Source organism: Mus caroli, unplaced genomic scaffold (genome assembly GCF_978045245.1).
Source record: "Mus caroli unplaced genomic scaffold, Mus_caroli_1 scaffold_14, whole genome shotgun sequence".
Lineage (NCBI taxonomy): Eukaryota > Metazoa > Chordata > Mammalia > Rodentia > Muridae > Mus > Mus caroli.
In genome coordinates, this window is record NW_028227269.1 from 106,415,309 (window position 1) to 106,441,168 (window position 25,860).

The window sequence follows — 25,860 nt, forward strand, 5'->3', positions numbered from 1 at the left end:
CAACACTGTTGCTGCTATGCACAGTCAGAGGTATGGACACTCACATCTCTTTTCATTCAACCCGCCCAGGAATCTGGAGAGAGACAGGGCATGGTACACATAAACTGGGCTGCACCCAAAGAGGGGACAACTGTCTTCCTTAGCAATCCAGCTTTGGCCTTCCTCTTCTGCAGCAGGGTTTGAGAAAGCTGCCTTCAGATACAGTGTAAAGTCTGGGCTCAAACCATTCTATTGGTTTGGGTGGGGGAGGGGGCGTCCCGAATGTGAGTAACAAGCCAGGATCTCTCCAGACAATTAAGTGGGGAAAAGAAAAATGAAAACAGTTACAGTCTTGCACTTGGGAATCTGTCCATCAAAGGGCTCCTCCCATCTGTCCATCAAAGGGCTCCTTCCTTCTTCCTTCCTTCACTGCCACAGCCACATGCTGCTCAGTTGCTGCTGTGTTCAGGACTGTGGAACCTGAAGTCAAACAAGGTGGCTTTCTGCCTGCAACTGTCCACCTCTGTCATGTCAGTCTTACTAAGCAGTCTGCTTGGAAGTCACTGTTCAGAGGGTGTGACTACCATCTCCCTCCTTCATTAGTTCTGTGTCTCCTTGGTAACCAATGGCCACTATTGCCTGGTCCCTCCTCCACCTGGCTTTAATAGCGTTCAATAACCCTGCTCTCTTTAAGAGAACTTGAAGACAACCTGGCCTTCTTCATCCCCAATCACATGTGAGAGTCACCAGTGCTAGTAAGGTCCTTTCTGGGACAGACGGCTGGGAGAGTGTCTCACTAACTTACTGCATGGCTGGGCAGCTAGGATGTAGGCCCATCCCATAGTTACTGAATTATGCTCAGTAAGTATAAACCCGGGGCTCAAACACTGCCAAGTCACTCAGCACCCTCCTGTGTGGGTTTGCTACCACAGAGCCAAGCAAAGCCTGACTCCAAAGAGTTCCCAGCAGGCAGGGAGAAAAGAAAACAAGAAGCCCTAGACAAGGCGCGAAGCTCCGATCGGCACTAACAAGACTTTTCAGTGATTTCTTCCCACCTGATGCTCATTGAAGAGCTTTTCCAACTGCTATCTCACCTGAGCCTTTGGGCAGAGTCTCACAGCAGCAGAGTCGGGACCTGACCATCTTCTTTCCAGCTCCAAGCCAGTGTGGCTTCACTGACCTAAAAACCACTCACACAGGGCATTCCCATGGTAGATCTTCGATTGGTATTTGTCAGATATCTGGGGCTTGACAGATATCACAGTCTTGAATAACACTGAGGGAGGTGGGAGGATAGAGCAGTGTGGTAGGTGTCAAACACAGGCTGGGAAAGATCTCTGTGTGACACTGGGCCGGGCTGCCCTTTATCTGCCGAAGCCAAGCTGCCCAGAGTGATTGCAGGATTGGACGGGAGGCATATTGACCAAATTCTCGGGTCACAGAGAGGTTGGGCAAGGACATGATAGGGAGGCTACAGGATGAGAACAGAAAAAAGATCTCTATCAGTTCAAACAGGGAAGGAACTCATGAGATTTGATGGTCACAAAGTCCAGCACCCAGATCACAAAATGACAGAAAATCTAACAATGGGGCTGGTGAGATGGCTCAGTGGGTAAGAGCACCCGACTGCTCTTCCGGAGGTCCGAAGTTCAAATCCCAGCAACCACATGGTGGCTCACAACCATCCATAATGAGATCTGACTCCCTCTTCTGGAGTGTCTGAAGACAACTACAGTGTACTTACATATAATAAAAAATAAATAAATCTTTAAAAAAAAAAAGGAAACAGACTTTAAAAAAAAAAAGAAAATCCAACAACGATCAGACAAAGATGTAGAGGAAGAAATGAAAGACTGACTCACGTGGGACAGAGAGGACTTTATATAAATCAGCTGCAAAACGGAGCCTTGAACCAGACAGTGACCTTGACTGCCAGCGTCTTCCTCTGTCTCATGTGACAATAATAGCAGTGGACTGGCTGGGTCATTTCTAAATTTATTTATCTCATAAACTTTTAAAAATTATAGCGTCCAGGGTGTTCAGATGCTAAGCATATGGCTTCCTGGATTTTCGCAAAGTGAGCTCACCTGCTTAGGAGGACTACACGAGCGCTGCCAGCCAAGAGCCCATCGCATGATAGAGTTCCTCACAGTTGTCCCCAGGAACAACTGAGGAAACCGCTAGACGAGTGCTTAGGAGAGGCCATGTCCTTACTGGCCATGATGTAGGCTCAGCTGTGTGGCTGTCCTGAGCGTCCTGAGTGTCCTTTTCTCCTACAGCATTGGTGTGACAGAAACTTGCGCCTGGGTGGTGATAGGCCAGAAGCTGTCAGGGCAGGAGAGATGCCAGGAAGGAGTCTGCCTTGTGGCACCCACATCCAGCTCTGTCATGTAAGGAGGGGACGACGGGTTGGCTGCTGAGGACTGGGGCTCCTGACAGTCTGGAGGATGCTTCCAGGGAGAGTTTGGATGCCAGGGCCACCCATGGTTTCTTGCCAGCCCTATGTCAGCAGAGCTTCATGGAGGAGGAGGCAGCCTGGAGCGGGGCAAGGCGCCCTGGAAAAGAAAGGGGCAGGGAGGATGGCCAGTCCTGATGGCCGCTGATTTTCGGCATGGCGTTCTTCTTTTCCACAATGCCTTCCGTGACGCTCACATGACCACTGAAAACTCTAGCTTGGGGCTAGGTCCTTGCAGGCCCTCTAGGCCTCAACCATGACTCCCCAGCAAGTGCCACGTCCAGGTTTCCCTTTCTTCTTGCAGCGACCCTGATGTTTACAGACAGGCATCCAGCGCAGAGAGGGCAAGCGGGCTCGCCCACGGATTCTGGTTCTGCGAGCCTGACTCCACTTGGCTTCTCTCTCACCTCTGCTCACCATACAGGCCAAGGTATGGCCATACATTCCTCCATCCAGTCTCCCCTCTCCAACAGACACAGACCCAAATCCAAGCTCCCCAAGTTAGGGTAAGTTAGGCACTGGCTTACAAGAGTGTCTACTGTCAGCTACGGCCAGGTTCCAAGTGTACCACTTGGTCCCTTCCCCCAAGGAAGACAGAACATAGGCCGCCCTATGTATGGCCATGAGAGACATGGGTGTTGTGAGACTCTCAGGCCTTCTCTGGTTCATGCCGTGATGTGTCTGTCCATTCTGCTGGACAGAAAGCTGGGTGCATCAGAGCTTCTGGGTCTTAGAGAGGTGAGGCAGACTCTGCCCCAGAGATAAGTCCTCAAATGTGCCCCGTCTCTGGGTAGGATGCAGGAAGCCATGGTTCCACAATATAGCTTCTTTGCTGTCTGGTTTCAGTGCATCTGTGTTACCTCGTGATCCACACTGCCTCAATAGGAATAGAGCAGGTGGGTTGTCACATGCGGTTCTAATGCCACCAGGAGTGGCTTGAGCTACTGAGAGGCATGTTTTGAGGGAAGGAGTCTTTACCACCCGTGGATTGTGTGGGATGACTCTCATGCCAACTATCTTAGTCAGGGTTTCTATTCCTGCACAAACATCATGACCAAGAAGCAAGTTGGGGAGGAAAGGGTTTATTCAGTTTACACTTCCATACTGCTGTTCATCACTAAAAGTCAGGACTGGAACTCAAGCAGGTCAGAAAGCAGGAACTGATGCAGAGGCCATGGAGGGATGTTCTTTACTGGCTTGCCTCCCCTGGCTTGCTCAGCCTACCCTCTTATAGAACCCAAGACTACCAGCCCAGGGATGGTCCCACCCACAAGGGGCCTTTCCCCCTTGATCACTAATTGAGGAAATGCCTTACAGTTGGATCTCATGGAGGCATTTCCTCAACTGAAGCTCCTTTCTCTGTGATAACTCCAGCTGTGTCAAGTTGACACAAAAATAGCCAGTACAGGGGCTGGTGTGATGGCTCAGCCGTTAAGAGCACTGACTGCTCTTCCGAAGGTCCTGAGTTCAAATCCCAGCAACCACATGGTAAAAAAAAAATAGCCAGTACAATTGACCCCTTGTCAACTTGACACACAAACACATCACTAGTAAGCCTCAACCCTTATATTCTTATTCATCCCCAAGATCTAAATAACTTTAAAAGTCCCACAGTCTTTACATATTCTTAAAATTTCAATCTCTTTTAAAATCCAAAGTCTTTTTACAATTAAAAGTCTCTTAACTGTGGGCTCCACTAAAACAGTTTCTTCCTTCAAGAGGGAAAATATCAGGGCACAGTCACAATCAAAGCAAAAATCAATCTCCAACCGTCCAACGTCTGGGATCCAACTCAAGATCTTCTGGGCTCCTCCAAGGGCTTGGGTCACTTCTCCAGCCATGCCCTTTATAGCACACACTTCATCCTCTGGGCTCCAGATGCCTGTACTCTACTGCTGCTGCTGCTCTTGGTGGTCATCTCGTGGTACTGGCATCTCCAAAACACTGCATGACCCCTTCAGTCCTGGGCCTTCAATTGCAACTGAGGCTGTACCTTCACCAATGGCCTTCCATGGCCTCTCACAGTGCCGAGCCTCAACTGCTCTGTGTGACCCCTTCATGCCTTCAAAACCAGTACCACCTGGGTGACCCTTACACATTACCAAGTCCCGCTGCAGAAGGAGTACAACCTTGGCTATTTCTGGAACACAGCCTCTTTGTGCTTTCAGAAAACACTTCACAGAAGATGTCACCTCAACGATGCTGGTCTCTTCTTAATCACTGCTAATTTCTTAGCTCCAGCTAACCAGCATCAATAGTCCCAGTAATGCAAAGTTTTTGCTTTAGTAGTTCTGGTATCTTGTTAATCACAGCTGATTCTTCAGCCCCAGCTAACCAGAACTACAAAATCTTCACAATCAAAACAGCAATGGCCCTGAAAAGAGTCTTTAATTTTCCCTCTGAAATTTCACAAACCAGACCTCCATCTTCTGCACTGTTCTCAACATTATCTTCCAAGCTCCTACACAACATCTGACAGAGATCTTAACAACGAATGGATCTTCAAGCCCAAAGTTCCAAAGTCCTTCCACAGTCCTCCCCAAAACATGGTCAGGTTGTCACAGGAATACCCCACTCCCAGTACCAATTTGTCTTAGTCAGGGTTTCTATTCCTGCACAAACATCATGACCAAGAAGCAAGTTGGGGAGGAAAGGGTTTATTCAGTTTACACTTCCATACTGCTGTTCATCACCAAAAGTCAGGACTGGAACTCAAGCAGGTCAGAAAGCAGGAACTGATGCAGAGGCCATGGAGGGATGTTCTTTACTGGCTTGCCTCCCCTGGCTTGCTCAGCCTACCCTCTTATAGAACCCAAGACTACCAGCCCAGGGATGGTCCCACCCACAAGGGGCCTTTCCCCCTTGATCACTAATTGAGAAAATGCCTTACAGTTGGATCTCATGGAGGCATTTCCTCAACTGAAGCTCCTTTCTCTGTGATAACTCCAGCTGTGTCAAGTTGACACAAAAATAGCCAGTACAATAACTAAGAACAAGAGAGTCTTCCGATGCTGGGCAAATGAATCTACGGAAGGGGGAGGGTGAGCCACACACAGCATCACGTAGGATCTGGAGCAGTGGTTCTCAACCTGTGGGTCTCGACCCACTTGGGGACTCAAATGGCCCTTTCACAGGGGTCACCTAAGGCCACTGAAAAACACAGATATTTACATTATGATTCATAACAGTAGCAAAAATACAGTTAGGAAGTAGCAACAAAAATAATCTTATGGTTGGGGTCACCACAAGATGAGGACCTATATTAAACTGTCATAGCCTCAGGAAGGTTGAGAACCACTGATCTAAAGTTGTCACTTCTATATCAGAAGACCTAGCAGTGTCACCTCTGGGTTGAAAGAACTGGTCTCTTGAGGAAAACACACTTATTTGTTTAAGAAAAAAATGTTTCATGACAAAGTCAAACAGAAATGGCCATGCACACCTGTCCTGTGTTCAGCCCTGATGTACCAGGGTGAGCATGATGGGGTGTAATACGTCAGGTGGGATCCCGGAGCCCAGCTACTAGGGGGGCCTTGAGGGGGAGAAAAATAAGAGCAAGCTGAGCAGGGCAGGGCCTCAGGCTCAGTCCCAGCCTGCAGGGCTCACCTTGCTGTGTTGACTAGGAGCCAAAAGAGGGGGCTGGGAACAGTTCCAGTACTCGGTTCTCTCTCCCAGTGAAGCAAGATGGTCCAGCAGCCTGGAGCAGAGTGCCAGAGAAAATCAGTCCCATGGGAGGGGGCAGTTGGAGCCAAGGGAATGAAAACTGAGGTGAGTTCTGGAATGCGTTCAAAGTCTGGTATTCCTGGCCGACCTTGGCACACCTGAATATCCTGAAGAGATAGATGTTCATCTGCTGGTCTGCTGATTGATCAGTTCCTGGGGCTGGCTGATGTGACTGATCCAAGGAACAGGCTTTGAGCTCCGCGTCATCACGTGGCACTTTCCTGATACCCCTGGCTTGAGGAGCGTGTGAACAGGTAGAGGGTGACAAAGACCATGGAGGGTCAGGGAAGGCTTCCTGGAGGGGACACTGGAGTGCTGCTGAGGACAGAGAGGGAGATGGTTAGTGTGTCAGGAGGGAGCAGGCAGGACTTGCCACATTCGTCACAGGAAATGCAGGGTGTGCTCTCTGTAGCCAAGATACTGTGCTTGGAGAACTGAGACTTACCTTGGGCCCAAGATTAGGTCTGCCTCCTCACAGACCATTCCCAGATAATAAGTCCAAGGCTGTTGGGAAAGGATGAGAGAGGGAGGGTGGATACACCTTGGAGAATTAAGTCCGGTGCGCCAGAGTGGGTGAGAACCCAGAGTCCAGTGTCTGTCCACCAGGCGTTTATTGAGAGGAGCATGAAAACTGCATTCTTCCCAGAGAGGTAGGATTCCTGAGGGCAGAAGCTATGCCTCCCGTCCTTTGACTAAGTGAAAAGGAAGTCAGTATTCTCACTCAGGGAGAGTTAGTCTTGATTTCTCAGCCTGCTGGTGACTGTTCTATGCTCCAATATCAGGCCGAGTGTGTCTTTAACTTTGGGGCCAGTTGATAGACCCTGCCATTGGGTTGTCCTTGGCATAATTATAAGCCACAAGCTGTAGTTCTGTGGCTTGTGTGTGTGTGTGTGTGTGTGTGTGTGTGTGACTTACTGGGTAGCTCTGGCCGGCATTAAACGCATGGAGATCCTTCAACTTTTGCCACCTCAGACTCACAGAGATCCACCTGCCTCTGCCTCCCGAGTGCTGGGATTGAAGGCGTGCCCCACTATGGTCTGGCTGATACATTATTTAAAAGCACTGTTGATGACTCCTAGATGAGATGCTGCCCTAACACCATCTAATGCTTTGATGAAATGTGCCTTAGGCTTGCTTGAGAGACCTGTGTGTGGCCTGGCTAGAAGTGGGTCCAAGCCAATGTGCAGAGATGCATAGAGCTACCCGAATAATTATTGTATTATTCACTTCTCGGTTGGCAGTTTCCTTTCCTTCCCGTCCCATCTGTTTTTGAGACAGCATCTAATGTAGCCTAGGCTAGCTTCAAACTCACTATGTAGCTAAGGATGACCTTAACTTCTGGATTTTCTCTTGAGTGCTGAGGTCACAGTCAGGCACTGTACCCAGTTTATGTGGTGTTGGGAATGACCCAGAGCCTTTTGCCCAGGAGGCGAGCACTCTGCAAACTGAGCCACATCCTCGGCTGTTATTAGTTTATTAAGGTGGTAAAATACGTAGCTGCACTTGTAACTATAAGCTTTTCCTTCCGACCACTTTGTTCCCAGAAATAATGACTCTGAGACTTAATATTTCACGAGTAAATGCTCAGGCCTAAGCTTCCGCTCTGTTCCCAGACTAGCGCATGTCTCAATAATCTGGGTTATTCTAATCTACCTTCCTCCACCAGTCACTTACCTCTCCTCGGGTTTATGTCACTGCCTCCTCCAGCATCCCCGGGCGAAGCTCTACATCTAACCTCTAACTCTTTCCCAGAATTCTCTCTCTCTCTCTCTCTCTCTCTCTCTCTCTCTCTCTCTCTCTCTCTCTCTTCTCTTGGAACTCCCACCTCCTGTCTTAGCTCATTGGCCATAAGCGTTTTTATTGACAGGTGAATGGTTTTACATAGCGCACAAGAGATTCTCTCCACAAGCCCCAGCTATCTCAACCACGTCTAAGTGGAAATATGCTCAGCACAATTAAGGCCGTTCCCACCACTGATTTCCAGAACTGAGGTCACTTTTCGGAAGTGTGAACTGTCCCCATTAACCAACCACCCCGTCCCCTCCGACACCCAGGCTCTAGTAATTACCATCCTACCTTCTGTCCTTGCGACTTTATCGGCCTGCATCTGTCTTTGTTGTTGTTGTTTTGTTTGTTTTTGCTTTGTTTTTGTTTTTTTGAGACAGGGTTTCTCTGTGTAGCCCGGGCTGTCCTGGAACTCATTTTGTAGACCAGGCTGGCCTTGATCTCAGAAATCCGCCTGCCTCTGCCTCCCAAGTGCTGGGATTAAAGGCGTGTTCCACCACTGCCCGGCTGCATCTGTCTTCTATTACTCAGTGTGGCATCCTCTGGGTTCATTTATGTTGTAGCAAGTGTTGCCATGAGCCAAGACTCAGTTGACTCCCTGTGTACAGGCGGGACGGGGTATCCACTCATCCATCTGTGGCTACTCGGGCTGTTTCCACCCTTGGCTACTGTGGATAGGGTTACCATGAACACAAACGGGGAATCTCTGTTCACACCCCTGTTCCTAGTTCTTTTGGGTATATATCTAGAAACGGATTACTGGTCCATATTAGAATTTTATTTTTAGTTACTCAAGGAACTCAATTGGTAACTTAAAAAAAAGCCACATTTAGATGGGTGTTTTGCTTTGGGGGGGGGGGTTTATCAGCCACAGCCTCACCTGGACATTCCATCCCAGCAACTCCAGCACACGATGCCCCCAAACCAGCCTTCAGCTCTTCACTACTGACGCTCTACCGGACAACATTAAATGTCTACCCAACCCAATATCAGTAATTTGTTTCACTTGGCGAGGAGTGATGTTTAAAATTTAATGGAGCCAGCAGATTTCCATAACTCTGTGTTGCCAGGCAGCAATCACACTAATAAACGGCCATTGCTTTTCTTGTGAGTGTTTGCAGGGAGCGCGCAGGTCAGCCACTAATGCAGTGAGCCTGGCGCTGGCTTCTCCAGGAAGCGAAGGCCAATCCATCATCCCAGGGCTTTACTCTGAAAAGGCTGCGTGTCCACTGGGAGTCCCTGCTTCCCAGAGGTCTCTCTCCCTGCTTCTGCTGATTCATATTCCCATAATTCCTCCATTGCATAATATTTTCCCATCACCATGGAGACCATGTGAGAAGAAGGCTTGGGGAGAAACTTCAGAGTTTACTTCATATTTCCACAGCCAAGCCCGGACTTCAGTGGAAAGTAGCCATGAGTTTAGATTGCAAAGAAGAGGGGTCCTGTAACAGAGCTTGCTATAGCTGAGAGGGACTACAAGGCAGGACTGTGGCTGGGAGCTGGGTCTAGTTCCAGTACTTGCCAGTCATTCTTGTTGGATGAGGCATCTTTTCTAAGCCTCAGTTTCTTTCTCTGTAAACCGGGGTGGAGAAAGGGAATTGCTTGAGAAAATGCAGGATGTTTGCAAAATGGTAAAATCTGTCTCAAAATAATACAAAATCCTTTATTGTAGGTCAAAGTGGGGGTTAAGGGGGCTTCATCTTGCTTTACTGTTACACACACATCACACACACACACATGTGCACGTGCAAACACACACATGCACGTGCAAACACACACGCGCATGTGCAAACACACGCACGTGCACACACACATGCACATGCAAATACACACATGCATGTACAAATATACACACATGCACATGCAAATACACACACATGCACATGCAAACACACACACAAACACACACATGCACATGCAAATACACACACACAAACACACACATGCACGTACAAATACACACACAAACACACACAGGCACGTGCAAATACACACACATGAACACACACATGCACGTGCAAATACACACATGCACATGAACGCACACACATGCACGTGCAAATACACACACATGAACACACACATGCACATGCAAATACACACACATGAACACACACATATACATACACACACTTGCACGCACGTGTACATGCATGCACATACACACATGTGCACGAGTATGACACACAAACTTCTACAGCATCCTAGGTGATTAACTAAAACTCCACTTTATATTTATTCTTTCACTGGGCCCCACATATGACTCTGCATACAGGAGCTAATGAAATACTTGGGCCTGAATTTGAGCCCAGGATATGCTTACCAAGTCCAGTCTGCCCAAGGCCAGGGGTAGGGAGCACACAGCTGAATCAGGGCCAAGTCATTCTGATCTAAGAGCACACCTTAGGGTTCCCAGTAGCTTTGTCTATGGCAAGGATCGGGAGAATCACCCTCACACTGGAGGTGTACATTGGATGTAAGGTCCATTCTTGTATTAGCGGTGAGGCATTGTGGTCACCTCAGAGCTTTGTGTTAAAGGAAACCTTTATAAGGACATGTGGGCCCCAGATTGGACTGAGCAGCCAGAAGGACCCTTCAGTGGGGTGAGAGCTCAAAAGGCTTGCAGAGTCTGGACCAGGGAGGTGGTGTCTGTTTGGGTATTGATTCAGGACTGTAGAGCTGATGGAGCTGCCTTGGAAGACGAGACTTCAAAACTGTAGGGAAGAACTTGGGCTAGCTCCGGCTATGCCTGTCTTTGATGAACAGGCTAGCCCAGAGCATTAAAACAGGGACACTGTATTTACTTATTTACTTATTTTAAGTGAGCCTGCATGTTTGCTGTCATGTGACAACCTCGGGTGGCATCCTTCTGTCACTGCCCACATTTTTTGTTGTTTTGAGACAGGGCATCTCCTTGGTCAGGATCTCACCAAGCTGGCGAGGCTGGAAGCTATCCTGTCCCAGGGATGCCCCTGGCTTCCTCTCCTGCATTGGGATCACAGGCACACAGCATCATAGTTTTAACCTGCGCTATGAGGAATCAGAATGCCATGCAGGCTAATGTCTTCTGATTGCTCTGAAGTTGGTCTCCAGGGAAGCCAGCCAAGGAGTAGAGGAGCTTGGGGACTCATGCCATCTGCCCCCCACCTCTTTTTCTGTGTAGAAGAGGTCATGGGCTTCAATCCTTGATCTGAAACCACCCCACCCCAGGCACATTTCCCACAAGTCCCTTCTGCCTCCTCTACTGTTCTGGGAGCTTCACTCAGTTTGTCCTTGCTCTTGTCTGCCCAGTTCCTACAGAGCCTAGGCTTTCTCTTTCTCCTCTTCTCCCTTTTTGTCTCTCACCCTCTCTTCCCCTCTTCTTCCCTGCCTCTCCCTTCCCCTCCCCCACAACTTTTCTTTCCCCCACTCCTCCTCCTTCCCTCTCCCTCCCCCGCCTTTCCTCTCCCTTCCTTCTCGGTCTTACTACACACCTTGCCTTTATCTCTCTACCGGTTCTCTGACTTTTTCTGCTGTTTTCGATGACAGGGAATCTATTCAGTGACTTTTTTTTAAAAAGATTTATTTATTAGTATAAGTTCACTGTAGCTGTCTTCAAACGCACCAGAAGAGGGTATCAGATCTCATTATGGGTGGTTGTGAGCCACCATGTGGTTGCTGGGATTTGAACTCGGTACCTTTGGAAGAGCAGTCGGTGCTCTTACCCACTGAACCATCTCACCAGCCCCTGTGACTTCTTTGATTTCAGACTCTGCACAGTTGTACGATGTTCACGTGAGTCCATGTAAGAATTCAAGTCAGTGCTCTGTCCCCAGAGTTACTTAGCAATTGCCAATATTAAAGTTAAAAACCTTTCATTAACCCCAAGCAGAACCACTCTGGTGATCAACCAATCATTTCCTACTCCTGCATCCCCGACACCCCCCCGCCGGGCACTCCCTTCCCCCCCCTTCCCCCCAGGCTTCTTTCTAGTCTTTGTGGATTTGCCTGCTCTCAACAGCCCTGTGTGCTCATGTGCTAGTTAGCTCTCCCTGTCACTAGGATAGAATACCCAACAAAATCACCCTAAAAGAGGAGGAGTTTGTTTTGGTTCCCGGGAAAAGGGGATGCAGTTTATCATGGAGGAGAAGGCACAGTGGCTGGGGCTCCACTCTTGGTGCTGTGACAGCCTACTGCATCTCAGAGGGTCAGGAGCCAGGAGCTAGATCTAAGCCCGCCCTATGGCTTGTATCTGCTAGCTAAGCCCTATGTCCTGAAGGCTCCATAGCCGCTCAGAGCAGCTGTGGGGACCCAGTGTTCACACTCATGACGTGTGAAGAGCATTTCATAGTGAAACCCTGCTATGCCTCCAACGGGAATCATACACTATGAAGTGTTTAGTGTCTGCCTTGTTTGTTTAATGTAATGCTTCAACTTTGCCCGTGTTGTGGCTTATATCCATACTTCGTTTTTATGGCCGAGTAATAGTTCATTATATGGACATAACACATTGTTTTTTACCCATTCACCAGATAGTACACATTGAAGTTTTTAGTTTTGTTTTGTTTTCCATTTTGGGGTCATTATGAACAATTAGTTCACTATTATATTTTATACTTCTTGGTTGAGATGTGTTATCTTTATATTGATTATGTAAAATTTTATCTTCGTGAAAACATTTGATACAATAGCTACTTTAAAGTTTTTGTCAAATTAATTTTAGTATGTCGGTCATTGTAGAATTGATGTGTGCTTCCTTAAAACTGAGTTGCTTTTCCTGCAGAGAGGGGAGAAAAGAGGTGAGAGAGAGGAAGAAAGACTGAGAGACAGAGAGATAGAGAGACAGAGAGAAAGAGATATAGAGAGACAGAGATATAGAGACAGAGAGACCCAGAGAGATAGAGAGACGGGTAGAGAGACAGAGATAGAGAAAGTCAGAGAGATACAGAAAGACAGAAACAGAGATACAGTGAGACAGAGAGAGGCAGAGAGACAGAGATTGACAGAGAGACAGAGATAGTGCCATAGGTGTGGGTCCCTGCAGAGGCCTGGAGAGGGTCCTAGAACCCCTGGCACTGGGTGACAGGCACTGGGTGACAGGGTATTCTGAACCTGGGTTCTCTGGAAGAGCAGAAAGCAGTCCTGACTGCTGAACCATCTCTTCAGCCCCAAGTGTTGACATTTTTTTTTTTTTTTGTTAGTTAACTTGGTTGGACAGCAACTTCAGACTCTGACATCTATGGTGGCTTGGCTTGGGGCTCACATCTTGCTTAAGATTTTAATACCTGTCAGAGGGTGAGTGATTTGAGGATCAGCCAGAGGATCTGGCAGGACTCACACACAGGATCTGGGGTTCTGTTTCTCTGGCTCCGCCCTTTCTTGGATCACCTCTCCGTCCTCCTCTCCCTCCTCCTGATTCTGCTGGATGGAAGGCCAGCAGGTCTTCTTTTGGAATTTTGGTTGCATTACCTCACAGATGTGTTTTAGTTGCATTTACCTCACAGATGTGTTCGGCCCCAAGGCAAAGCCTCAAAAACGAGAGGTTCACTACGTGTGGGTTTCTTCTCAGAAATGTCTGTTCCCTCTTTGGGGGTGGGGGCTATTTTTTGAGGCAGGGTTTCTCTGTGTTACTCTGACTGGCCTTGAACTCAAAGATCTGCCTGTCTCTGCTTCCTGAGTGCTGGAATTAGGTTTGTGCCACCATACCTAGTGCCTCTTGAAAATTTCTTAAAATTTATTATTTCATACATACATGTACAATCACAATCACGCACACACTCACACACGTGCACGCATGCTTATGCAATGCCACTGAATCTCCTCTTCCCATCAACCCCTGCTCCTGCTTTAATGTGTCCCCCCCCCCCCCCGCCGTGTGTGTCTGTGTGTCTGTGTGGCTTGGTGTTAAGTAGAGTTGCTTACATGGACACATGGGATAGTGATTGTTTTTCAGTCACAGGCGACTTCTGCACAGCTCCTCCTCTGAAGAAAAATGATGCCCCTCTCCCTCCCCCTCCCCCAGCAGCCATAGTTAAATGCCCAAAGTTTCTTATTTAGGGCTGGGGCCTCAAGACCCTCTCCCTGATTCCATGCTGTAATGTTGAGCGGCCCCATCTAACTACGTGTCTGGTGCAGATGACCATGGCTTCTGAGAATTTCTGGCTGCCCTGGCCATGCCACGCCACCCCCAGAGGATGGTGCCTTACAAATGGCTCCTATTCCCCAGCTGTTCCCTCTTCTGAGATGTTCATTGAGCCTTGTGGTGTTGATGTAGGTGTCCCATTTAGGGCTGGGCTCTCAGCAGTCTAATCTCAGAGCTTTGGCCAGTTGTGGATCTCTGCATTAACTGCTGATCGATTCATGGAGGAGCCTCCCAGGCCAGGACTGAGAGCGGTGTGGTGCAGTCCCTGGGTATAAGAATTCAAAGGCAGTCGTACCGTGTTTTGTTGGCGGGGTGGTGTCTGAGCCCTGACTGCTGTTGCTAACCTCAGGGCGTTGGCTGTTGTTCCCTTACTACTTGGTCCAGAGTCTGTGTTCCGATGGTGCCTGTGGACAGTCTTGTTCATAGCAAGGGAAGCAAAGGCCCCCAACTTCACATTTTTCCCTAGCTTCCTGGGCATATTCTGATATTTTTCTGCTTGGTTCCACATATTTTGGGTTGTGGCTGGCCCTCTTAGTCTCTGCTAAATTGATTTTATGGGCCATTAGTAGGTCACAACCCATGTGTGACCCGTGGTGCTCTCCAGCATGATAGACAAGGAGCAGGTGCTCCTAACGAGGCACTCAGTGAAGGAATGAAATGCAATTCCGACCCTCCCCACCCACAGCCCACAGGGCTTTGCATTCTGAGCTGCTACGGAATGGTCTTGGGCTGTCCCAGAAGCAGGGTGCCCAACTGTGGTACCCCCACATCTTCTTCTGGGGCCTACAGTGACCAGAGCCCAAAGTCACTTAGAGTTCATTCCTCAATTGAAACAACTCAAAGATTTTTTTTTTGTAAGATCCTGACTCCCCCATCCCATACAGACACTCCCTCTCTGTCTCTCTGTCACACACAAACACAAACCTGAGTGCTTTCTCTGTCTCTGTCTTTCTGTCTCTGTCTCTCTCTGTCACATACACACACTCTGTCTCTCTGCCACACTCACACACACACACACACACACACACACACATACATACCCAGTCTTTCTCTCTTACATACACACAAACATACTCTCTCTTTCTCTCTCTCTCTCTCACACACTCTCTCTCTCTGTCTGTCTCTCTGTCATACATATATACTCTCTCGCTCTGTGTCTCTGTCACACACACACACACACACACACACACACACACAGGGCAGCAACAAAAGGCTGCCAGCTTCTTATTTTGCTATTTAAATGTGGCTGTGCAATAATGATGCCCACCACCTCTAACTGTGGTTTCCTAAAAGGAAAGTTATTATCTTTAAAGTTTTACTGTAGTAATTTAGTGTACATGCGTGCACACTTGCACACATCCACCACAGTGCGCATGTAGGAGTCAGAAGACAACTTGTGGAGTCAGTTCTCTTACTATGTGGGTCCAAAGACTCCAACACAGGCTCTTCAGGCTTAGCCACAAGTGCCTTTACCTAGTGCGCTATCCTGCTGGCCCTAGGAAGTTTATTTTGTCATTCCAAATGCCAGATGAACAACCAAAGAAGAAGGCAAAGTCCCTAAAGGAAACATGTTTCCTTTCCTGACACATTTACCATATGTGTCTCTCACTGGCCCATGGGCAGGCACCTGGCCCCGACCTGACTGGCACCCTAGGAGGCTAGGCTAGAAGGACCCAGAAGCTTTCAAGGTCCCTGCATCAGATCCATGGAGGGAGAGCACCTCTCAGGACCAAGCTGCTGAGAGAACAAAGGGTTCCAGATCTCCCCAGAATAATTATCCAACTGCAGAGGTACAGGCCTCAATCCCAGAGTCCTCTCCGTTCAATAGAATTCCCAGGCCCCAGAGCTCATTTCACTAAGTGCAGGCGGCCCCCTGAGGCAGCCCCATCTGCCCTACATACCACCTCCCAGATACACAAGGTCTTGTGGCAGAAAGCAGGAGCCTGGATGGGAAGAGGAGTCGGCTGGCTGAGGTGACTGTCCGTTCCGGGAGCAGTTCTGGGGGTCTAGGGGTCTCATTAGAGCTTGCGTAATGGATGGCTTTACTGACGGCCAGGAGGACATGAGAGGCACAGTCTGCTCATTGTCTGCTCTGCCTCCAGGCTCCCTTTGGAGGAGGGACAGCCTCGCACAGGGAGGACCAGGCTTGGTGTCTGTCTTCTGCTCTGAGAAGGTTGGGTGAGCATCTACTGGCACTCCTATTCTTCATCTGGACCTACCTGGGGCTGGGATGCTGGGCTGTAGTGGGAGCCTCTGAACCATGCATGGAGACCAGGAAGGGCTTGGTCAGAAGAGTCTCTGGCGTGGCTCCAGGGAGCAGGATAGGAGGAAGAACAGGCTCTGTGCAGAGGGGTGGACTGGGAGTCTGCAAGGTGAGATTCTGGGGCCAGGGAACTCTGTCCAGTTCTCAGAATGACTCTGGTCACAGACAGGGAAGGGCTGGTGACCAAAGCCTTCATCACTGTCTGTATTCCTCACCAGGTGTTCTTAGATACCCTGGGAACCCAGAGGGACCCAGCCTCCCCTCTGGTGTTCTGGTTGGCCATGATGACTGTGTTGTATTCTGTATTTGTGTATTGTCTCCCCCCCCACCCCCCATGTATCCCTTTCTTTCCCGCACTCAGACTGTTCTACTGAGACCCCACAGGACCCAACCCTATGTTCAGCAACTGAAACATATCATGGCCGGCATACCAGGGGACTCCTGATAGCTCTACATTGCTAGTCCTAGGGAGGTTGCTGAAACCTTTAAAAACCCCACTGGGATCCTATAGAGGATAGTGGCTCAGCTGCTCCCCTGAGAGACTCTTTGCAGCAATGGGCATGGGTCCTGCTTGTTTGGGAGGCAACCAAGGGCGTTGACTTGGCTTGTGGATTCTCTGCTAATTAGGGATGGTCTGCTCTGTCTACTTGGGTCCCTCCCTGGTGGGGCCAAAACTGAAGATAGGAAAGATGGGGGTGGGGTGGAAGTGGGGGTGGGGTGGAGGTGGGGGTGGGGGGAGGCTTGTGTTCTCTTGGAAATGAGTTAGGATTTTAATTGCAAATCTTGCAGACCTCACCGACAGCTTGACTTTAAGGGAGAAGATGAGCTAAATTTAAGCTAGCCAGTTAAAGAGCCAAAATGCAGTTTACTAATTAGCTTAAAATGGAAACCAGTCCAGTAACATAAAGAGCTTTACTGGTAAAGGGGGGAGGGGGAGGGGGAGTTTTTTTTTTTTTTCTCATTCTGTAATCTACTGAGTACCATCCTGGAGTCAACAATGCAGCTTCCATGGGGACACGGTCCAAGAGGTGACCGCAGTCACTATCTTCACCAGGCGTGCTCTAGGCATGATGGTGCAATCAGACTGGGACCATTCTCTAACTCCCAAGCATCCAGAGGGTCTAGTCTCGGTACTTCCTAGGGAGTACAGAGCCGAAAGCAGGCACACAAGGACCATCATGTGCAGGTCCTGGATGCTGAGGAGTTCAGCAGCAGAAGGAAGGGGATGTGCAGAGGAGAGGACAGAGGGCCTCGAGAAAAGAGGGGACAGAGGGAGACACAAGTCTAATGTGAGATGGGAAGTGGGGGCAAGCCCAAAGGACAGTATGGGGCTCATTTTTCAGGCAGGTAGGCTGACACACAACAGGTATGGTAAGTTCCAGGCCACCAAGAAGATTAACCTAGCCTCACTCCTGTGAGTTAGCAGACCCAGATCCTCCTTCACGTCACCGAGGAAGGACTAGAGTTGGGCTTTGACAGGCTGGCTTCCAGTGTGGAAGATACATTCTGTTAGCAGGCTACGTTCTTAATATAATTAAATATAATATTAGAGACCGAGAGCCTAATGTGTACATTAACTCCTTAGTCTCCTTTTATCACTGATAGCATAGGTGATGGGATGGCAAGAAGAATTATGGATGAAATGCTTTGCAGACTCACTTAGAACGTATGGCATGTGAAGCTGGGCGTAGTGGCTCACACCTTTAATCCCAGCACTCGGGAGACAGGGGCAGGTAGATCTCTGAGTTCGAGGTCAGCCTGATCTACAGAGCAAACTCCAGGGCTATACAGAGAAACTATCATGAGAGGGAGAGAGGGAGAGAGAGAGAGAGAGAGAGAGAGAGAGAGAGAGAGAGAGACTGTGAACAATTCTGATACAAAGAGCAGCCTTTGGGAGAAATGGCAGGTTTTATGCTATAGTTTATGTGTGCACTCTTCCAACTGAAGCAGACGGGCTTTCTAAACTATGCCTCTCTTTTGAGAATATTTTTTTTCTGCTGCTTTAAATGGCACAATAAAATGCCCTACTGTCAAAAATAAAGTCTTAGCAGGTGACATAACTATTACCATACATAAGTGGGACACCTGTGTCTGTGGATTCGGTGGATTCAGTCAACCACCTATCAGGGGGAAATGAATGTCAAAAGACCGATGTAGAGGATCCTTCAAATAACACAGCATCTCGGCTCTTTATGCAGCACTGGTATTGATAGGCTATGTTTAGCCATCATCTCTAGGTGGCATAAGCACAGGGTTGGGGGCAGAAATCAGTGGCACAGCTCTCGCCCTGTGTGCTGGGCTCAAACAGTTAACCGGTGGCTATGCATCAGGTCTGGGAAACCCTGTGGCTCTCTATGCAGGATTCCTGAGCATGTGTGGGCTTTGGTGTTGGTAAGGGGGTCCTGAGAGTGTCTCCTGCACATAACCAAGGGTCAAATGTGTGTGTATATGCAATCAGCCCTACAGATTGAAGGAAAGAGATGGCAATGTCTTTCTGTAAATGGAGGAAGTCTGAAGTCCTGTGAGATTCATTGGTGCAGAGTCCCCAGAATGGGTACAAGTTTACTGTTGTCACATCTGTTGGAAATAGTTGGGTGTTTAAAAAAGACTTATCTACTTTATTGTATGTGTATGGTTATTTTGTCTGCCTGTCTGTCTGTACATCATGTGCGTGACTGGTGCCCTCAGAGGCCAGAAGAGGGTATTAGGTCCCCTGGAATTTGAGTTGCAGACCATTACAAGCTGCTATGTAGGTTCTGTGAGTCGAATCTGGGTCCTCTGGGAGAACAGCTAGTACTCTTAACTGCTAAGGTCTCTCCAGCCCTCAGCCAGCTTTTCATTGCTATATCATAAGCAATACAATGCAATTAAGGACCCAGCACAAGTGTGAATTCTAGCTTATTGTCCTTAGTAATTCCTATCACTACTAAGAACTATTAGTAATATTATTAGTAATGCAGTCACACTGGGACCCTCTCTTCTCACACGTTGACAGGTTAACTACAGATCTGTCCTCAAGCCACCTTGTCCTGCTGACACACACGCTTCTCACCGGATTGGCCAACACACAGACATGTTTACACATCGACGCGTTGTGTAGGAATATTTTCTTTATGGAAGATTTATTATGGGGCCCTGGATTGAGAGCCTTTAGCCACCATGGGCCTTTATCCCATAACTTCATTCAGGTGCAGTTGAAAGTTGATTGGTTATCACAGACTTTAGAGTTTTGTGTCTAAAGAGAGAAGGCGCAGAGCTCAGTCATCTCCACAGTTCTTATTGAAAGGAAAAGTCTGTTCAATGGAGACCTGCACCTCTTCTCCTGCCATCAATCTCAGAAGACAGTTCCATAGATGTCTCTAGGTGGGGTGTGTGAAGGAATCAAGACACTGAGCGCATTCACTTGCTCGCACACACACACACACACACACACACACACACACACACACAAAGATACTGGGGAAGTAAGACTCAAGTGTTCACATGGAAGGCAATGGTTTAGTTGGCAATGTGCTCACTATACAAGCATGAGAACCTGAGTTTGGTTCCCAGCATCCACAAAAATGAGCCAGATGAGGGGTCAAACTTGGAATCACAACACTGGACTCAGAAGCTCCTGGTCAACCTGCCTGGCTACTTGTGAAGCCCCAGTGTAGTGAGAGACCCTGTCTCCAAGCACAAAGATAGTGCTTGGAGAATGACACCTACGGTTGACCTCTGACCTCTTACCCACATGTTTGAACTCTGTGTTCTGTGGATCCCCCTCTCCACATCACTCTAGACAGCTCCCCCTAAGGTGAGCAAGCTTGTAGGAGCTTGGTAGCAAGTCCCAAGCTAACCCATAAACGGATCTATCTCTTGACTTTTCTGATAAAAATCCAGATCTCTAGTAACTTCACTGCATTTTTCGAAACTTTGCTGCTTCGAGATGGCATTTTAAATATGCGCATATGGATATCAGCCTTGTCTCCCCGTGCCCAATGTGGATGGATTCTCCGCCTTTCCATGCTAGCTGGAATGACCACACAGTCTATTATCCTCACTGGAATACTTAAGCAAGTCTAAGGGAGACAACTAGACACTTGCCAGGACCTAGTCAGGAACCTGGCTGTCCCAGGCCCACTGTGGTGAGTGAGGCTCTGATGTTAGCCGATCGTCTCGGTGGTCAGCCTGTAGCATGCCAAGAGCTGCCGTGGAGCCTACAGGCAACACGACGGAGCAGACAACTAAATAGTCTCAAGATGAACTTGTCCCGTTGAGACAGTGTAAGTTGAAGTTCATGTACAACGTCCCATGGTGCCTATGTTATTGTATGTGGGATATTTAGATGTGTACAGCCCCAGGATTTCTCAATGTGATGGCAGAGTTAAAAAAAAAAAATAGAAGACCTACTTTAGACGGCTCAGCAGTTAAAAGTGCATACTATCCTTGCAGAAGACCCAAGTTCAGTACCCAGCACCAAGTTCAGAACCTAGCACCAAGTTCAGTACCCAGCACCAAGTTCAGTACCCAGCACCAGCTCCAGGGTACACGACACCCTCTTCTGGCTTGTGCCGGCATCTGCATTCCTGTGCACAAACGCACACAGATGCACACATGTACACGTACTTAAAAATAAAAATAAATCTTAAAAAAAAAAGAAAACCAGCTGCAAATTGCTTTCAGTTTTCCAGTTCACCTCAGATACTTCAGAATGTGTGAGCTCACTTGATTGGATGCAAATGGCTAAGAACATCTTTGAATAAACAGTCAATGGACAATTATTATCTGTGGGAATGTAACGGGTCAGCCTTTCTGTAACGGGGCTGTGAGGTTGAGACATTTGTAGGAAAGATGGTCTGTGTCTTGGTTGGTGTGTCTCTGACTCCTGACCCTGAGATTCATAGGAATACAGAAGCCACCTTCCTACAATGAGCTGAGAGAGCGATAAAGACCCAGGACATTTGAACTCGGGACAGGAGTCACCAAGGACCCAGAATCCTGGCCTGCATATTTAGGACTTGGCACTCTGGGTCTTTTTTTCTCCAGTAAGGATGAACATCCTGAAAAGAAGGGATAGCAGAAACATCTCACAAGTGCCCACAAGAGGAGAGAGCTGTGGAGAGTTGCTCAGTTACCGGGAACACAGTCTCTGGCTTTTGACAATCCTTAATTTAGCCAGATGGAATTACAGAAAACTGGAAAGGGAGAGAGGGTCGTCATCCTCCTGCCCCAAAAGGAGAGAAAGTTGGATTTTGGAAAATACAATGATACATTTCATATTAATATCGGTGCTGAGAAAAGCTTTCAACCGATCTGCGAAGAGCTAGCGTGGAAATGCTTGGCAGAATGGTTGTCATTAACAGTCGTTAACATCCGTTCCCTCTCTGCATGGGACTAGATCAACAGGGCTGGAGAGACTGTTCTTGACATCCCAGGGATGGTTCAGAGGACTAAGCTGGCTAAGGAGACAGCCAGGGCAACTTTATCTTTTGTTGGACAAACCTAGGGCTACCTCTGGGAGGCCTCCCCAGCAGTCTGTGCAGGGCCCTCCCTTCCTCCAGAGGCTCTGCTAACAGGCTTATGGGGAACAAGGATGAAGGGGACACTGGGGAATTCTCACTCTGTACTCACTTCCTGTCACAGAGCTGTGGGTCAAATGCCAGATCTGAGAGTTGAAGAGATTTTAGTTAGGCTAAAATGATGGGTGGAAACCAATAACATGACATGTAGCCGGAATAAAGATTAATCCCGTCTTTAGAGAAAAATGGAATCAATTAGTTCAGCACCGGATGGAGAAAATCTGACATCAGTTGTTTGAAAAAGACTGATAGGTTTATGATTGGCCATGGGCTTACTACCACCCCTTGGCTATATCATCATCACCACCACCACCATCAATATCATCAATAAAGTCAATGAGAATCTTAGGTGCATCAATAAGGACATGGTATCCTGGGTGCTAAGGATATCCACACTGCTAGAGAGGTTCTCATGTGTTGGGGATGGGCCTCTCTTCAGGTAAGGAGTCTAGAAGCTATGGACCATGCTATGTGTCTAGGTACCCAAATGGAGAATGCTATCCTGGGGATATGCATCCTCTCGTCCACCTTTGGAAGTGCATTGTGTATGATGGGAAACTGTTTTTCCCTGGAGGAGTCATTCCTTCCTTCACTCATCGGTAGTTACAGATGGTCTATTTCACACAACACTGTGTCGTGGCGAACCTTAGAAGCACATACTCCAGGAGAGGAGGACACTGACGTCAGAGATACGTACGCAATTGCAGGGGATAGGCAGGGGATATGCATGGGGATTCCCACCAAGGAGCTGCTGCTGGGGCAGCCTTGTTGCTGATGGGAAAGGAAGACAGGCACTAAGGACAGGGAGAGCTTGCTGGTCCGATCCAGAGTGCTCAAGCGTATGGCGTGACTGAAAGCTGTGATCAGGACTTGTAGCTAACGTGGTGTGGCCGGGTATCGTAGATGCCAACACCGGCCTTTGAGGCAGGGACACAAAGTCTATGTCCCCATGTAATGGTGGGTGACAGGATGAAATGGCATGAGTTAACTCTCTTTGTCTCAGTCCTGGAGCAATGGCACCAACAGGGCAAATCACCACACAGGGTATATTGTGATATTTCTGCACACATGGAAGCTTAAGGCATGATGTAGGCAGACAGAATAAACTAGCCTAAAAGGATCATTTTTTTTTCTTTTTTTCTTTTGGCAAGGGCATCTAGGATTGAAAAAAAGAAATCTATTTAGTCACTGGGATTCTTCAGCTTTGGGAGGGGCTGAGTGTCCCTGTGTCAGGGACGCTGTGGAACAGACAGTTATATTGTCAGGCAGGCAGGAAGCCACAGTGTAATGTTCCCTATTGATGCTAAGAATCACTCTGCTTCTCATTTTACAGAGCGTTTATCATGCGTGGGTATAACATATATTTACTTACATTGTATTGTGTATATACCATTTCTGAGCCAGGATCTCACTAGGTGGCCCAGACTGACTTCAAACTTGTAGTCATCTGTCCCTCAGCCTCCGAAGTGCTGTCATTATAGCTGTGGCCCACCACACTCCATATTTTATATTTTAATATCAGGCCTGGGAGTGGAGTCTGCAGACAAACCAGTCCTTGGCATTGAGATTCTCTGATGACTGTGTGTCTGTTTGATAGGACTTCTATGACAAATGCCACACACTGGGTGACTTTAGCTCTATTGTCTGTGATTCTAGAGATTAGAAGGCTGCCTCCTCTGAGGGATGTGGGAGGAACTCCGTGCTACCTGTAGATGCTGTATTCTGTCTTCATGTCCAAATACCTCCTGTCTTAGTCAGGGATTCTATTCCTGAACAAACATCACGACCAAGAAGCAGTTTGGGGAGGAAAGGGTTTATTCAGCTTACACTTCCTACATTGCTGTTCATCACCAACGGAAGTCAGGACTGGAACTCAAGCAGGTCAGGAAGCAGGAGCTGATGCAGAGGCTATGGAGGGATGTTACTTACTGGCTTGCTTCCCCTGGCTTGCTCTCTTATTGAACCCAAGACTACCAGCCCAGGGATGGCACCACCCACGATGGGCCCTTCCCCCTTGATCACTAATTGAGAAAATGCCTTACAGCTGGATCTTGTGGAGGCATTTCCCCAACTGAAGCTCCTTTCTCTGTGATAACTCCAGCCTTTGTCAAGTTGACACACAACACCAGCCAGTATTCCTCCTATCTATCTATCTATCTATCTATCTATCTATCTATCTATCTATCTATCTATCTATCTATCTACCTACCTACCTACCTACCTACCTACCTACCTATCTATCTTGTGTGTGTGTGTGTCTGTGTGTGTGTGTGTGTACACATGGGTGTGAATGTGCTTATGTGTCTGTATGGAGGTCAGAGGAGGGAACTGGGCATCCCTGGGCCTTGTTCCTTTAAGGTAAGATGTCTCTGTGAGCCTGGAGCTCACAGTTGTTTGTTTGTTTGTTTGTTTGTTTTTCCAGCTACATTGCCAGATGTTAAGGCTCAGCATCCTCTTGTCTCCGTCTCCTTCACTGCTGGGGTTTCAGGCATGCATGGGACCACACCTAGTTTTTTATTTGTTGCTGGGATCTGAAGCCCAGGCCTCAGGCTTGCTCAGCAAGCACACTTAACTGCCACACCACATCTCCAGTCCTCTAGAACACTTTCATCATTCCAAACTGTGACTGTGACCCCAGCAAGCAGCAGCTTCCTAACTCTCACATCCCAGTGCCCATCTGTCATTTCTGCTCCATCTCCGATCCTGACTGCTCTAGGAAGGTCATGCAATTAGAACCTACAGTATTTATCCTTTGGGATTGGCTTAGTCACTCAGCATAATGTTCTCAAAGTTCAACCATGCAGCAGCAGGTGTCAGAAGTCCTTTCCTTTTAAAGTTTAAGTCATACTCCAGCCCGTGATAGCTCACATTTTGTTTATTCAGTCTGTCACCCATGCAGACTTGGGTTATCCCCACCTTCTGGCTCTACCTAATGCGGACATACATGTGATATACATGACGCTGGCATGTGTGTGGATATACATGATGCCGACATACATGCGGGTATACATAACACTACATATATGTGGATATACATAATGCTAACATGCATGTGGATATGCATAATGCTGTCTTGCCTGTTGGATATACATAAAACTGCATGCATGTGGGTATACATAAAACTGCATGCATGTGGATATACAAAAATCTCTACTTTCGATTCTTCTAAACATTCACAAAAGTGAAATTTCTGTTCCTTCTTTTTCCCCTTTCCTCCTCTCCTCCTCCTCCTCCCCCTTCTCCTCCCCCAACAGCATTGTGTACTCTGTGCTTCATTCAGTCCCAGCCCTGAGTGTGGTGCCTGGCACTGGGCAGATATTTTTGGAGAACGTTGAATGAAACAATAGGTAACACAGCCTCACATTTCTGGGTGATATTTTTCTTATTGTTTCTCTATGAATAAAGGCTACAAAACACCCATTTTCCTTTCTCTCTCTCTCTCTCTCTTTCACACATTGCACAAATGCTGGTATTTATCCCACTGAGCACTGTGGTTACATTGTCCTATAAAGTCTACCTCATTAATTACAATGACAACATTTTCTGGGCTCAGGTCACAAATTATCTCAAAGTGACATGGAATAATAGTCTGTTAAAATGTTTGGGCACAAAAAAATCACACATTATCAATTAAGCCTTTAAAAGATTTTTTTTTCCCTTGAACATCTTAGATCCTTTTTATAATGCTATCTAGATTATACCTAATTGACTTAAATGTATAGCCTTCTAATTATTCTAAATTTTGCTTTTTTTTTGACCCAAATTTTATAATTGTGGGAAACCAGGGCTGTTTAATCCCCAAGGTTAAGAGTGTAATCATGGGTCTTTACTGCCCCAGGAGCAAGTGGCCTGGGCTCTGAATGAACTGTTATTTGTAATTTCACTCCCTTGGAAATAATATCCTGTAAGAAAATCTCTTGCAGTGGTTAGCAGTGAACTGGGTGTGATCTGCTCAGGCATGTACCTGCGGTGG

The 25,860-nt window shown here is 47.7% G+C and overlaps 1 protein-coding gene across 2 annotated transcripts in view; it reads left to right on the forward strand.

The window, feature by feature from the left end:
* Eml1 (EMAP like 1) overlaps positions 1–25,860 on the forward strand; it is a 167,416-nt gene that overhangs the window by 26,050 nt on the left and 115,506 nt on the right. Inside the window, exon 1 of one of the 2 annotated variants that reach the window (XM_085830649.1) lies at positions 15,957–16,036. The exons of the other annotated variant lie outside the window; for it this stretch is intronic. The gene's annotated coding sequence lies outside the window, so the exon portion shown is untranslated. Of the gene's footprint in view, positions 1–15,956; positions 16,037–25,860 lie in introns of those variants that run through there. 2 annotated transcript variants of the gene reach the window in all.